Below are 14,671 nucleotides of genomic sequence, written 5' to 3'. Positions count from 1 at the left end.
TCTTCTGTCCTCATATCTAACTGGATTTTCATGTAGCAGCTGTAGTAAGTGTGTAGCTGCATACCTTTTTCTGCCACTTGTATACCCGAGAATTGGAAAAGAGATGATGTGATTCCAATCTACAGAAAATGGAACAAAATTTATCCAGGAAATTACAGGCCAATTACCTTAACTGGGAAAATCCTGGAAAAGATAATCAACCATTTGATTTATGAGTACTTACAAATAAAAGTGCTTACTGGAAGTTAGCATGTGTTTGTTAAGTTAGTTAAGTAGATCATAATCTACTTCTTGGTAAGATAGAACAATAAAGGATAGACAGTACCACCACCAGATGTATTTGTAATTGGCTGTACAAGTATTGAATGAGTGGTCCGCCATATAGATAAAGTCCCATAGAGGACAACCCAACTATCATGTTCCCCAACTCTTCTCTAGGCTATACGTACCTAAACATATCTCCTTCAAACTTCTATTATCCAGATAAGGTAAAAGGAGTGTTATGATGTTTTATGATGAATGTTATGATGACTCCAGTTAAATTTATCTTCCTTTATTCCTTCCTTCCTTCCTTCCTTCCTTCCTTCCTTCCTTCCTTCCTTCCATCCATCCATCCATCCATCATCCATTTATCTATCTATCTATCTATCTATCTATCTATCTATCTATCTATCTATCTATCTATCTATCTATCTATCATCTATCTATCTATCTATCTATCTATCTATCTATCTATCTATCTATCTATCATCTATCATCTATCATCTAACAGACCCATGAAATTACAGACCAATCAGCCTAACATCAATATCTAGGAAGATTCTGGAAAAAATAATAAAAAATAGATCTGTTAACATCTAGAAACAAATAAAGTAGTAACTAGAAGTCAGAATGAGTTTGTTAAAAATAAATCATGCCAAACCAATCTTATTTCATTCGTTGACAAAATAACTAAATTAGTAGATGAGTGAAATGCTATGCACGAAATATATTTAGACCTTAGCATTTGACAATGGTAAGTTAAAAAAAACTGTGATAGATAGCATCACCACCAGATGGATTTGTAATTGGCTGACAAACCATACTGAACAAGTAGTCCTTTATGGAGGGAAGAAAGCAGAGGAATACCACAAAGTTGGTCACCACACTATAAAAAAGATGTTGAGATTCTAGAAAGAGTCTCAGAGAAGAGCAACAAAGATGATTAGGGGCATGAAGGCTAAAACATATGGAAGATCTGGGAATGGCTAGTCTAGTCAAGTGAAGAGAAATCGTTAGTGATTATTGTTAATTTGAATTGGTGTTTTAATTTTATTTTAGCTTCATTTACATATTTGCCAGATTAGAAGGTAGGATAAAAATTAGTATATGAAACAGAAAAGGTAAAATTGGCACTGCTGGAAGTAAAGAACCTGAGATCAAACAGCTTTGTCCGGTATGAGGCTCTACCTGAGTGGCTCTGAACAGGCATAAATTTGCTTCTAATTGTCTCGAATCTGCTTGCAAGAGAAGGAGATTAAAATTGCAAAGAGAGAAGAATACTGAGTTCTGTCCATAGTGTTGGACAGCTATTTCATGTCTGTTCATGCAACAATTGTTCATTCCTCTACAACATTTTGTCTGGTGGATTTTTGTCTTTCACAAAGAGCTTTTATCTTTTCTCTGACATCTTTTCAGTTCTAGTAATGACACACTAACTAACACTGTTTCTTAGATTACAATACATGTGCTCTTCATTTAGAAATGAAAAAGCCATACAGTTATGAGTGGAGTACATTTATAACCTGGAAATAGGCCAAGCTTGTTTGAACTAATTCTTTCCTGACAACTCTACACATTTAGCACACACACACAAAAGGCCCCTTTTTTGTCTCTCTGGATTAGTTTGAACTCTGCTCTCCGCAGTGACAAAAGACAAATTAACACACTTTTCAATCCTGCTTACTTTCCTTTTGCCGTGTCACTTTGATTGGTCCATTGTTGAACAAAGAAAGCAAAAAGAAATTGAGCTCTACAAGAATGGCGAAGGAAACTGACTTTTTTTGGTTTAGTTTCTTAGATTCTTTAAGACTCTAAGTATGTTAACTATAAGAGGATGTTAATATATATGGCATAAAAGATTAATATGCTATTCTACCACTGTGGGAGTTATGCTTTGTAGAAAGAAAAGACTATGAAAAGAGACTATGAAAAGAATCATGTAGGATCACTTGATCCACCCGGGGGAAAAAAGTGAGTCCCAGATCTGAGAATGTGGAAAAATAGCATAATAGTTATTTTATTTTATACTCATCACTTTTAGGAAGAGCCTTGAAACAGACATATAGAGCTATGGATTGTTCTTCTCAGTCTGCAATACTTCTGAAATTGTATTTTAGATGTGTGATTTCCAAACCAATGTTTTACCACAATAGTAAACATCTCTTCTCCAGTAGGCTTCTTTTCCTCTGGGTGGATTTTAATAATAAAAGCTTAGAAAAATCACATATATTAATAAAAAAAATATGTCATGATGTTTATTATGCACCAGAGTTGAAAACCTTCATTTTACTCATTTTCTTAATGAATAGCCTAGCCAAAATGTGCTAAACAATGTATAACGTACTTCCATCTCTCTGTTTCCTTAACAGTTTGGAATTCATAAAATTTTCAGAATGCTTGGGAATTCCGTTTTGTTAGTATTGTCAATTAGCAGATATATGTACTTTCCAAGATAGTTCTTATTGCATAAAACTGTTCCTCCACATACTTAATGCTTCTTCCTCCTGTCTACCTCAATCGTCCTTTTAAAATGTTTTTGGAAAAAGTAATCTAGACACAGTCATACATACCACAAGAACATCTAATGTAGAGTATTGTGGTACAATTTTACCATTATTAGATTACTTATAAAATTAACATTGGTAAATTATGCATACATATTAAGCAGTTCCCTTCTGGAGTTAAGCAACCTAATTCAACGTGGGAAAGCAACAGTAAAAAAATAGTAAGCAAAATAAAATAAAAACAGAAGATAAGAAAAAAGGAAATGGAATTAAAACTAGTTTTCATGTGCATAATTTGTTAGGTCTTCATACTTTCTAGCCTCACATCATATCCATACATTGCTTTGAACGTCACAGTTGCAATGTTTTTGAAAAGGAAAATTTTAAAGATGTCATAACATCTTTAAAACTCAATGTGCTTTTTTTATCTGTTATCATCTAGGACAAGTATCTACAACTTTTTGAGTTGGCCATTCCTTTGGTTTCCCAATACTAATATAAGAAATTCCCCAGCAGCTTCAATAATGATTCTGTCATCCTTGAAATATTGTATATTTCTACACTGAAGTGTGTCTGCCTCTTTAAAAGTAAATGCTGTACATAAAAGTACCTGGCCAAAATGCAGTTCTGGGAGCATCTTACTTCAATTGATGTATATTAGAAAATTGTATCATAAATAATATTAGTAGCAATTAACTTCTCTTACTCTGAAATAGTACTAATTGATTTAAATAGGATGCACAAAAATAACTTGATGGTTACATTTACAGTCATCAATCTGTTCCTCTGTAAAATGCCATTAGAGAAGCAGGGAGGTTAAATGATTACACTGATAAGCTGTGCCAGGGGTGAGAAATTTGATTTCATTGAGAGTTGGATAAGCTCTGTGGTTGTCCTCCGGGGGCAGGGGTAAGGGCTTGGCCAGGGTGATCTCAGCCAACTTGGTGTGGCCCACAGGCATGGTTTGCTTGATAACACACACACACACACACACACACACACACACACACACACACGAAAGGCTGGATATGCTGGTGCAGGCACAGCACTGATCTCAAACTGGGATGTGGTGGTCTGGGCTGTGCACACATGCACACATTACCTTCTATGCACATGAGTACATGCCGGGCTGAAATAATGTGGGCTGGTCCCTTACAGTTTCCAGGATGGCTGCACAGGCTAGATCCCACATCGTGGGCCAGCTCCGGCTCCTGGGCTTTGAATTTGACACCCCTGTGCTAAGCAAATCAGAGCTCAGGAAGCTACAAAATGTCTGTTTTATTTCTCAGGATGGAAGAGGGAAGTTGATCGTTAATGTACAAACATGTGAATGTAGTAGATCTTTAAGAAGTTATTTACTCCTGTTAAAATTTGTAACAGTGCAATAGGCAAAAGTTAACTTTATAAAAATCACATTAATCAAAGCATACTTTAGATGTTTTTAGCATTTGAAAACTACAGGAGGTAAAGGCAGTTAATAATAATAAAAAATCCATACAAATGCTGAACATCTCTTTAAAGCAGTTAAAATCATTATGAAAAGAAGTATGTATATAGAAAAAATAATGAGAAGAAAGCAACAGATGCAATGAACATTTCAGAATTAATTGTAATCTGACTGATGAGGAACTCTGAACTGGAAACATAATCAACTTATAATAAATAAAATATATCCCAGATTAGCCTAAAGTGAATAGCAACATTACTAACCAAAGTAGTTCAAAATTGATTTTCCATGTTATTCAAGCATCATACACTGTATTTTAATAGTATTTAAAATATTAAACTGAAAAACTAGATTTTCCTAATTGCAAGGGAAACATATTGAGCTTACTGAAATAATTTTATTCTTATAACATGCCAACTTGAGCACTATCTCACTGGTGTTCTTTTCATTTGACTATAAGTGATATTGCTGTTAAATCTGCGAATGTTAAGTTGGTCAGTATAAAGTTATTTGGGTAGATAATGACTCCTCCCGGTTGATTATCAAGCGCTTTCGACAATATGGCATCCATTCCGATGTTGAATAAAGTTGGTGACAAGATACTACCTTGCCTGACTCCAGAGTTTACAGTGAAAGCATCACTTTCTTCATTATAGGCTTTTACTTTGCAGGATGTATGGCGATAAAGGGCTGTTATTATGCCACACAGCTTGTTTGGAATTCCGTCTTGATGTAATAACTTCCACAGACTTTCTCTATGAATGCTATCAAAAGCAGCGGTAAAGTCGAGAAAGGCAACGTAGGTTGGCTGCCTGAACTCGTGGCGCAGTTCTAGTAGGTGTCGTAGGGCACTAATTTGACCTAAAACCCGCCTGATTTTCCCGGGTTCTTTGTTGTCGTCCATCTTTTATACGATTCAGTATTATGGCCTCAAGAATCTTATATGCCAAATTAATTAGTGAAATTCCTCGGTAGTTTTTGCACTCGGTTTTAGTACCTTTTTTGTATAAAGGTAATAGCAATGCAGTTTCCCAATCCTTTGGAATTCGTTCTTCCTTCCAGATAAGACTGAAAACACTTTCCATTGCACTAATCACATGGATACCACCGGCTTTAAAAATTTCGGCGCTGAGACAGTCATCTCCAGGGGCCTTGTTATTTTTTAGCTTTTGAATGACTGCCGCAATTTCTAATCCGGATGGTGGCAAATTGTTGATATCATACGGCTGGTGATTTGGAGCATCTGTATTTTCTGTTTCAGCAGTAACCGGTTCTGGTCGGTTCAGCAGGTCTTCAAAATATTCACACCACCTAGTCAATCTAGCTTCTACGTCGGTAATCTTGTGGCCAGTTTTATCTGTGATACACTGGCTGACTGGGGTTGAATATTTCCCAGCAGTAACTCTGACCAATCTGAAGAACTTTCTATAATCACCGTGATGTTGAGCTGTTTCCAGTTCTGTGGCTAGCTGATTATAAAAGGTCTCTTTATCCTGCCTAGCACTTCTTTTAACTTCACGGGCAAGTTGGGCAGCTAATGGATGATTATTATTTGCAAGAGCTAGCTTCCTTTGTTGGGAAAGCTGGATAGTGGCATGTGAAATCCAGTCATTTTTATGATGTTCATATGGTGGAATGCATTGGCATTGCAATTGTTTTCGAAGGAGCGACCATGATTCATCGACTGATTGTGGCATTTTATCCGATTTTGATGCTTCTTCCTCAAGAGATTTCATAAAGTGGTCTCAAATAACTTTATACTGACCGACTTAACATTCGCCGATGACATTGCCCTGATCGCAGATTTGTTGGATTCACTACAAGGCATGGTGGATAGAGTGGCAAAAGAAGCTGCAAGTCTAGGCTTAGTCCTTAGTGGCAACAAGTCCAAGCTTATGATATGCTGCAACCACATAGACGACCAAACCATCCACATTCAAAATGAACCAATTGAAGCTGTTGATCATTTCACCTACCTTGGCAGCAACATTACGGGAAATGGAGATGTTTCTTCAGAAATAAGTGCTAGAATTCAAAAAGCAACAATTGCCTGGAGCTCACTCAAGAAACTCTGGGCTAGGAAAGACATTCGCCTGAAAACCAAAGTCCGTATATACAAGGCTGCTATCATACCAACGTTATTATACGGTTGTGAAACTTGGCCAATAAAAGTTGCTCATCAACACAAACTGGACTTATTTCAAAACCGTTGCTTGCGTAGACTTACGAAAATCAAGTACTCTGAAAGAATATCCAATGCTGAAATCCGCCGAAGATGTGATATCAATGAAAATGTATCTGCCATTATAGAACTTAGACGCTGGCGCTGGCTAGGCCATACATTGAGAATGCCAGAAAATCGAATCCCAAAAATTTCCCTGCTTGCAGAGCCTGGTCCAACCTGGAAATGGCCAAAAGGAGGTGTTCGTCTAACCACTCTGCGTCACTTCAAACGGAAAGCCGAAGATATAGTCATGCGCCCATTCAATCTTAGCCGAAAATCATATAATAGCGACTGGCTGCACCACCTGACAACCCTAGCCCAGGACCGAAAACAGTGGCGTCAAATTTCCATGGAAGTCGCCTATACCCACGATGGGTGAAGAGGCGTCAAGTACAAAGTACAAGTACATTGCTGTTAAATAACTTCATGTTTATTATACAGAAAAGCCTTCTGAGAAACAAAGCATATATATTTAGATAGACACCCAACATACTATTCATTCTGAGGTAACTCTATTAAACAAAACAAAGAGAAGAAACAACCAGGAAGCAAAAGATATTGATTCATGAGATTAAAAAACAAACAAAATATAAAAGTATTATTAAATCTATACCAACCTCACATTAGCAAGAGCAATAGCAGTTAGACTTATATACCGCTTCATAGGGCTTTCAGCCCTCTCTAAGCGGTTTACAGAGTCAGCATATCGCCCCCACAGTCTGGGTCCTCATTTCACCCACCTCGGAAGGATGGAAGGCTGAGTCAACCTTGAGCCGGTGAGATTAGAACCACTGAACTGCAGATAACAGTCAGCTGAAGTGGCCTGCAGTACTGCACCCTAACCACTGCGCCACCTCGGCTCAATACATTCTATACATATATTTCTATCTTTGTAAACTATCCTTATTTCTATGTTTTCTCCTTGATTTCATTCATTAAGCATGTTGCATAGGTACTTGAGAGACCGCTTGCTGCCAATTACCTCCCAAAGACCCATTAGATCACACAGAGCAGGCCTCCTCCGGGTTCCGTCTACCAGCCAATGTCATCTGGCTACTACCCGGGGGAGGGCCTTCTCTGTGGCGGCTCCGGCCCTTTGGAACGAACTCCCCACAGAGATTCGGACCCTCACCTCTCTCCAGGCCTTCCGAAAAGCCGTTAAAACCTGGCTGTGTCAGCCGGCCTGGGTTCGATGAGTTCCCTTCCCCTCTCGAATCGTGTTGGTTGTTTTTAAATGTCCTGTATTTTTGTAGTTTTTGTGTTTTTCCCTTGCCCTCCCTGGGTTTGTGCGCCGCCCTGAGTCCCGCTGGGAATAGGGCGGCATATAAATAAAATGAAACTCAAACTCAAACTCAATATTTTCTCCCCTAAACTCATCTATGGTTCATCCATTATTGTTCCATTCCTTTTATTGGAATGTAGTATGCAACTCTCACCAGACTATGGATTTGTATTGTTATAAAATCTACATACCAATTCAAATTTTATGACATACATTTTAGCTCTTTTAGTTGTTATTAATTTGTACATTTTCCTACCTATATTTATCAACTCTCTACTCCATAAGAAGAAACCCCCAACTCTATTACTATCTTGCTATTACTTTTAGATATACCCCATTCATCATTTTCGCCTTTCCTTATATTTGATCATTTATTGTGTTTGCCAATTACCCCTCTTACATTCCATGTCACCATCTCCCATATTACAATTATTCTAACCAGATAGGCCCATAGATTTTAATGTTGAATGCCCATATCAAAATACGGTCACTACTCCTTTATAGACACTTGTTTCTTTCAAAGAGGGATAAGAAAATGGACAAAGTATTATTCTGAAGGATTGAATCATGAGGATAGATACAGATATAGAGAAGAACAATGACAGATGACAGGTCAAAGAAACTAATAAGACAGGATGATAGAATGCCTAGGATTATCTTTGTTCCTTAGTCTCTTTGCAACACAATGGTGATTAACGCACAAGCAGCTTAACAGACAGTGCTTTTAGAAGTAAAAGACTACTAATTGTTTTCTTTCCAATAACCTATTGATTTCTAATCAACTTTTCTGTAAGAAGCAAATAGGAAACTAGCTATCAAGGAAAACAGTAAATGAGGACAGGATTTCTAAAGACATTCTTTGTATTTGGGTTATATAAAGATTAGCCCAAATTATTGTCCTATAAGAATATTTCAAAAGCTTTAAACTGAAAGTCATCCAAATTTAGCACCTTTTATTGGGAAGTCCACTAAGCAATTACACACACACACACACACACACACACACACACACACACACACACGTCCCCTTTAAAGTTTTTCTAAAAATTCATACACAACGTTCTGTTATGCAGGAGGCATTTTGGCACTTAATTGATGCCCTTTAGACCTCTCTGCTCTTCAGAGTAGGACTTTATGGTCCCTAGCTCAATTATTCAGTCAACAATGTTGACAAAAGTGATTTATTGGTAATTTTAGAGTGGCTTTGCCTACAAAGACAAAGTCCTAATGATATTCTACATATCTTGCAATAACAGGAGAAAATAGATATTCCAAAATTGGTAACCATGAACTATTGCAATAACCACCTATGTATGCTAATGTTCACCTTCTCAAATAATAGCATGAAAATTATGATACCTGGAGACTGTACCTGATAAGACCTTAGCAAATATTTCTCTGGACAAAGAGTTTATCCAAATGTGGTTTTCTTCCATCTTCATCTGTATCTAAGATGCAACTAATTCATTGACTGTCAAAAAGTCTGGTATGCAAAATACATCTTGAAATTGTCTTAAACCAAAGAACCTTAACAGAACTAGAGTTTTTTCATTCACAAATCAATACAGTCATTTGAGAATGCCTTGAAAGAATCAATAAGAGTGAAGTATGCCATTGCTTGCAGGAGTAAAGTAGGCCACAATGGGATATCAGCAATGAAGTCATATCTTGGAGAGGATTTATACAATTTGTATGCAATGTATTGGAATGGACCCTAGATAGATAGATAGACGATAGATAGAGAAGATGATAGATTGATAGAAAGATTTTTATCTATCCCTTACTAAGAAAAAACTCTTACAGTATATGCATTATTATTTCTTCCTATTGAATTTTATTTTGCCTGGATCTGTATTCCTTGGACTATTAATTAAATCTCTATACATTTTTAAAACATTTTTAAAAAAAGATAAATTGTTTAAAGAATGGGATAAACATTGCTATCTGGGGTTATATTTTGTTGTCGTTTCTGTTTTGAAATTGTAGAGAAATTATAATGATCGAGCCTATATAATTAAAGGCATTTAAAGATATATAAAAAATAGAAGTAATCTTCATCTGTTTTACATAAATTTCCCCAAAGGTGTTGTCTAATCAGGCTATGCAGCACAGACATAGAATAACAGAATTAGAACCTTGGAGGTCTTCTGGTCTAACCCCCAGTACAAGGAGGATACCCTATATCAGTGATTCCCAAAGTGGGTGGTACCGCCCCCTGGGGTGCAGTGGGATGACTTAGGGGGGCACTTAGAGGCAAGGGGGGTGGCAGGGGGGCACTAAGAGGGTGAGGAAAAATGATTGTGTATTGTGTTGGCTGCAGAGGGCGTCACCCCTAGGTTGGTAGCTTCCCCTTAGCTAATTTTCAGATGGAAAGGAGAAACTTGCCGAGCAGAAGATGGACTGTTTAAAGCCCATTGGAACAGGCAGAAGGACGAAATTACCCAAACAAACCTGGAAATAGCTGCAGGTTTCCCTTTAAGCAATGTCACCACCCTCCCCTCCAATCACCGCCTTCCTCCCAGGAGAGGGGTGTGCACCACTTCAATCGCCCTTCCCCCAACACCACCGGCATCTTAACTGACTGGCTTGGCTTGTGAAAAGTTTTTTTTAAAATTGTCGGTGGGCAGGGAGATCATGCACAGTATTGTTAGGGGGAAAAACTCCCCACCAATCGAATTCTAGTTGAGCTTCCGAGAGAGCTCTTTGCCACTGGTTTAAAAAATGGTCACATATTTCGTGCCATCCTTTTCCTTTGCATGGAGACACTGCTGGGTAAATGTAACTGTGGGGAGGGGTGTGATGAGTGGAACTGTGGTTGCTCCCTTTGGTGGTGTAGATTTTGGTTAGGGAGGTTTGGATTACCAGCAGGAGGGAGCTTGCATTGCAATCTTCCGTTTCTAGCCTTGGAAATACGGGTGTTGTTAAACTCATGGGAGCTTTCTTTGATATAGGTATAGTATACTATATGTATATACTACTATACTATAGGTCAGGAGTCCCCAAACTTGGCAACTTTAAGACTTGTGGACTTCAACTCCCACAATTCTCCAGCCAGCATAGCTGGGAGTTGAAGTCCATAGCTGTCTGGAGAATTCTGGATTTGTATGCTGCCCAATCCCGAAGGACTCCGGGCGGCTTACATAAAAACAATTTAAAAAATATTAAAAGAGTTTAAAATACAAAACAAGGCGAGTTAAAAAAGGGACACAACATGCACTCAATTTTAATGGGGCTGAAGAACAATCAAAGATCAGCAGCCCCAGGCCTGCCGGAACAGCCAGGTCTTAACAGACTTTCGGAAGGCCGAGAGAGTGGGGAGGGTCCGGATCTCAAGGGGTAGAGCGTTCCATAGGGCTGGGGCAGCTACAGAGAAGGCTCTCCCCCAAGGAGCTGCCAGACGACATTGTGTAGTTGACGGCACCCGGATAAGGCCCACCCTGTGAGATCTTATTGGGCGCTGGGAGGTATATGGCAGGAGGCGGTCACAGAGATATCCAGGTCCTAGGCCATGTAGGGCTTTAAAGGTAATAATCAGCACTTTGAAGCGTGTTCAGAGACCAATAGGGAGCCAGTGAAGCTCACGGAGGATAGGTGTAACATGGGTGTATCTAGGTACACTCAAAATTGCTCGCGCGGCTGCATTCTGGACCAATTGTAGTCTCCGAACACTTTTCAGGGGCAGCCCCATGACCAGAGCAACTCTTGGTTAGTATAGCCAATAAGAAACTTGGCCAATAATATTAAGGCAAGTATGAGCAATTATCTGCCCGTGGTTGCTTAAAAAAATGACACCAGAGTTTCTTGCCATTTTTGGATGGGGACTGGATGAAAATAGTAATACAAATCTTATTAAAAAAAAGGAAAAATAGATTGTACTTCAGTTTTGCTTAGATGTGTGATGTGAGTCAACCATTTTTTATATTTAGACCACCAAATCTTAAATACTATGCAGATGGTTTGGAAGGGGTTAGTAACAATGCTAGTGTTGATATTGTGGAAATTAATGAAACTGAAAATTACAATGATGTTATTGCAGGGATGTGACTATCCAGCTAAAGTTGTTTCTCTGACATTCTAAGACTTAGATGTCTGAGTGATATCAAGATCTTTTTTTGATGGAAATTCCAGATTGGGTGATAAATCCATTTTCAGATACTGAGGAAGATGGGGTAGTGGAGGAACAACTCATAGAGCTGCAAAATGACATTAAGCTGAAAGTTTAAGAAATCATACCAAGAGTTTTGGTTACAGAAAGAAATTTCTGATCGCTACCCTGCATTATGGACAGTGGTTAAGAAGCTCCTTGTTGCATTTCCAACATCGTATTTGGCAGAATGTGGCTTCAGTGTGGTCATCCAACTTCTCTCCAAGCAAATAAATTGACTCTAGATTACTGAACATGGTGATTTAAGACTCCTGCTAAGTGACTTAAAACCAGACATTGGGAAACTGGTATCACTTCATCAAGCCACTCCATCACATTAAGAATTTGCTGAACAGTGAAGTAGTTACTAAATTTTACTGAGTTTACTAAGTTACTAGTTATTAAGGTTCTTTATAAATGACTGTCAGACTTTGAAAACCGGGCATCACTGGATCATGTTCAACAATTTTGTTGAATTAACATTAACTAAAAAGGTTTTTAAATTGGATTTTGAATAAATGTGCAATTAATTGTTACAGTTTTGAATTTTACTGTTACTATCTTCCTTCTGTCATGCAAATCACCCAGTCACATGACCCCCCCAGCAACGCCCACCAAGCCACTTCCACAGAACAGGTGGTAAAAAATTGAATTCTACCACTGGGTGGGAAGGCACTGAGGATCAGTTTGTAGCACCAAGGGGGCAGTGGACTGAAAAAGTTTGGGAACCACTGCCCTATACCATTCTAGACAAGTGACCATTCAGACTTTTTTTAAAAGCCTCCAGTGATGGAGCACCCACGGTTTTTGAAGGCAAGCTGTTCCACAGGTTAATTATTCTCAGTGTTAGGATATTTCTCCTTAGTTCTAGGTTGTTTTTCTCCTTGATTAGTTTCCATCCCAGGAAACTTCAACTTCAATAGTAAGAAAGGACTCCAAAGTCCACCCCAAAGTGCACACTGTAGCCTCAATCTGCAGCTCCTTAGAATAGTGATCCTTACAGCTATGATGTCATGAAATCTGAGGAAAAGATACATTTAGCTTAAGAAATAGCTGAGAGGTAGCATGTTCATAGCATATTCCAAAGATTATTTTGTGATCAAATCTAAAACACAGTCTTTGTCTCTTAGAGCCACATGCAGAGAGTGGTATGAACAGGTCTATAGGAATTCTTATCCAAAATGCATTTCAAAATGGAGTAATATAACAAACATCAATAAACCCTAAGAATCTCTTACATTTTTTTTTATATGTAGGTGCCAAAGAAAATAAGAGAATAAGTGCAAAAGAGAATAAGTTAATATTGTAGTATTGGAGAGAGGGGGGGAAAGAAGGGTTCAGAAAATATTGGCACCTTTGGAATGACTAAGAATATACTTTTAATTATTTTAATATTATTTTTTAAAACTTGTAAAAAAGCAAAACTAATGCAAATTAAAATAAAAAAAGAAAGAAAAAAAGGGGGAAATCAAAGCAAAGAAAAACAGGTGAAGAAAACTAGAAAAGAAATAAAATCAATACAAAGAAGTAGTTCTGATATTCTTCACAGAAATTATAAATACAATTATATTTTAATCTGTCCCCCTCAAATTTCACCATAATACATTTCTTTCTATTATCTGTTCCTTCTAATCTAATCTCTAATCCCTCTAATCATCAGTCATAGATCACAAATTCATTTACAAAAAATACACAAAAACTCCTCAAAAGGTTTCCATTCACCAATAAATGTATAATGTCTTTTCTCTAATGAAAGAAATTAATGGATCCATCTCAGCAGAATTTTGTTGCTTTTGCCAACCATTCCTCCATAGCGGTAATGTTGAATCTTTCAATATCTGTGCATATAATAATTTTACTGCACTAATCATATATTGCAACAATCTTCCATGGCAATATATTTTTATTTCAGGTTACTTTTTGAATATGGTGCTATGCAAATTATACTAAAACCTTCGTGCATTTTTTTTAAAAAAATGAAATATGGTTAGACCTATATTACTGACAGAAAAAAATTCCATGCTGAGAAACATTGAACCATCTTATCTCATCCTGAAATGACAAACATTTTATTTCAAATAGGGAAGGCTGTCAATAAATTGAGATTCACTGACAGTGTCAAATTATCATTTTATTTCCTTGAACAACAGGGCAAAATATGAAATTCACATGATTTTTTTGCCCTGATTAATATGTATGTCTTGCTGTTAACATAATTCGTAGCTTGCCCCTTAAAACTATATTATTAGAAGCTTTTTAGTAGATGGAACACAATAGCCTGTACAGAACCTATCAAATAGTTACATCAGACACCCACATGGGAAAGCAAAATTGCAATTTATCAGCCACTTGTTATGATGGAGTGAAATGAATGAGCTTTTAAAAAAAAGGTTTTAAAACATAGGGGAAAAATCTGATTTACAACGGATAACATGGATTGAAAATAAAATCATACTGGGTCTTTAAAAAGAACATTTGTGGAAAGGAAACAATTTATTCTATACATGCTGCCAAAGTGGAGAAAAAATGTACAAATTTTGCCCCAGTTAGAGAAGAAACTATTTCTACATAGTTGGCAATATTTTTTTGCATATAGTATAGTCTTAATATGCCATTTAAAGATGTATAAAGTCTTTTCTGTTACCTAGGTTAGTGCCTATACAGTATGTTCAAATATGCTCTTTTTTGTCATATCAAGTAATCTAATTGCTTCCAACTGGCTTGTTGCTGATATCATGGGAATCAGCCCCATCTTGGGGTGAAGACCATCTGTTTGAAGTCACAGCCACTGTGACTGCAGGGCTGAATA

Source organism: Thamnophis elegans, chromosome 2 (assembly GCF_009769535.1).
Source record: "Thamnophis elegans isolate rThaEle1 chromosome 2, rThaEle1.pri, whole genome shotgun sequence".
Taxonomy (NCBI): Eukaryota; Metazoa; Chordata; class Lepidosauria; order Squamata; family Colubridae; genus Thamnophis; species Thamnophis elegans.
This window is presented reverse-complemented; position numbering follows the sequence as displayed.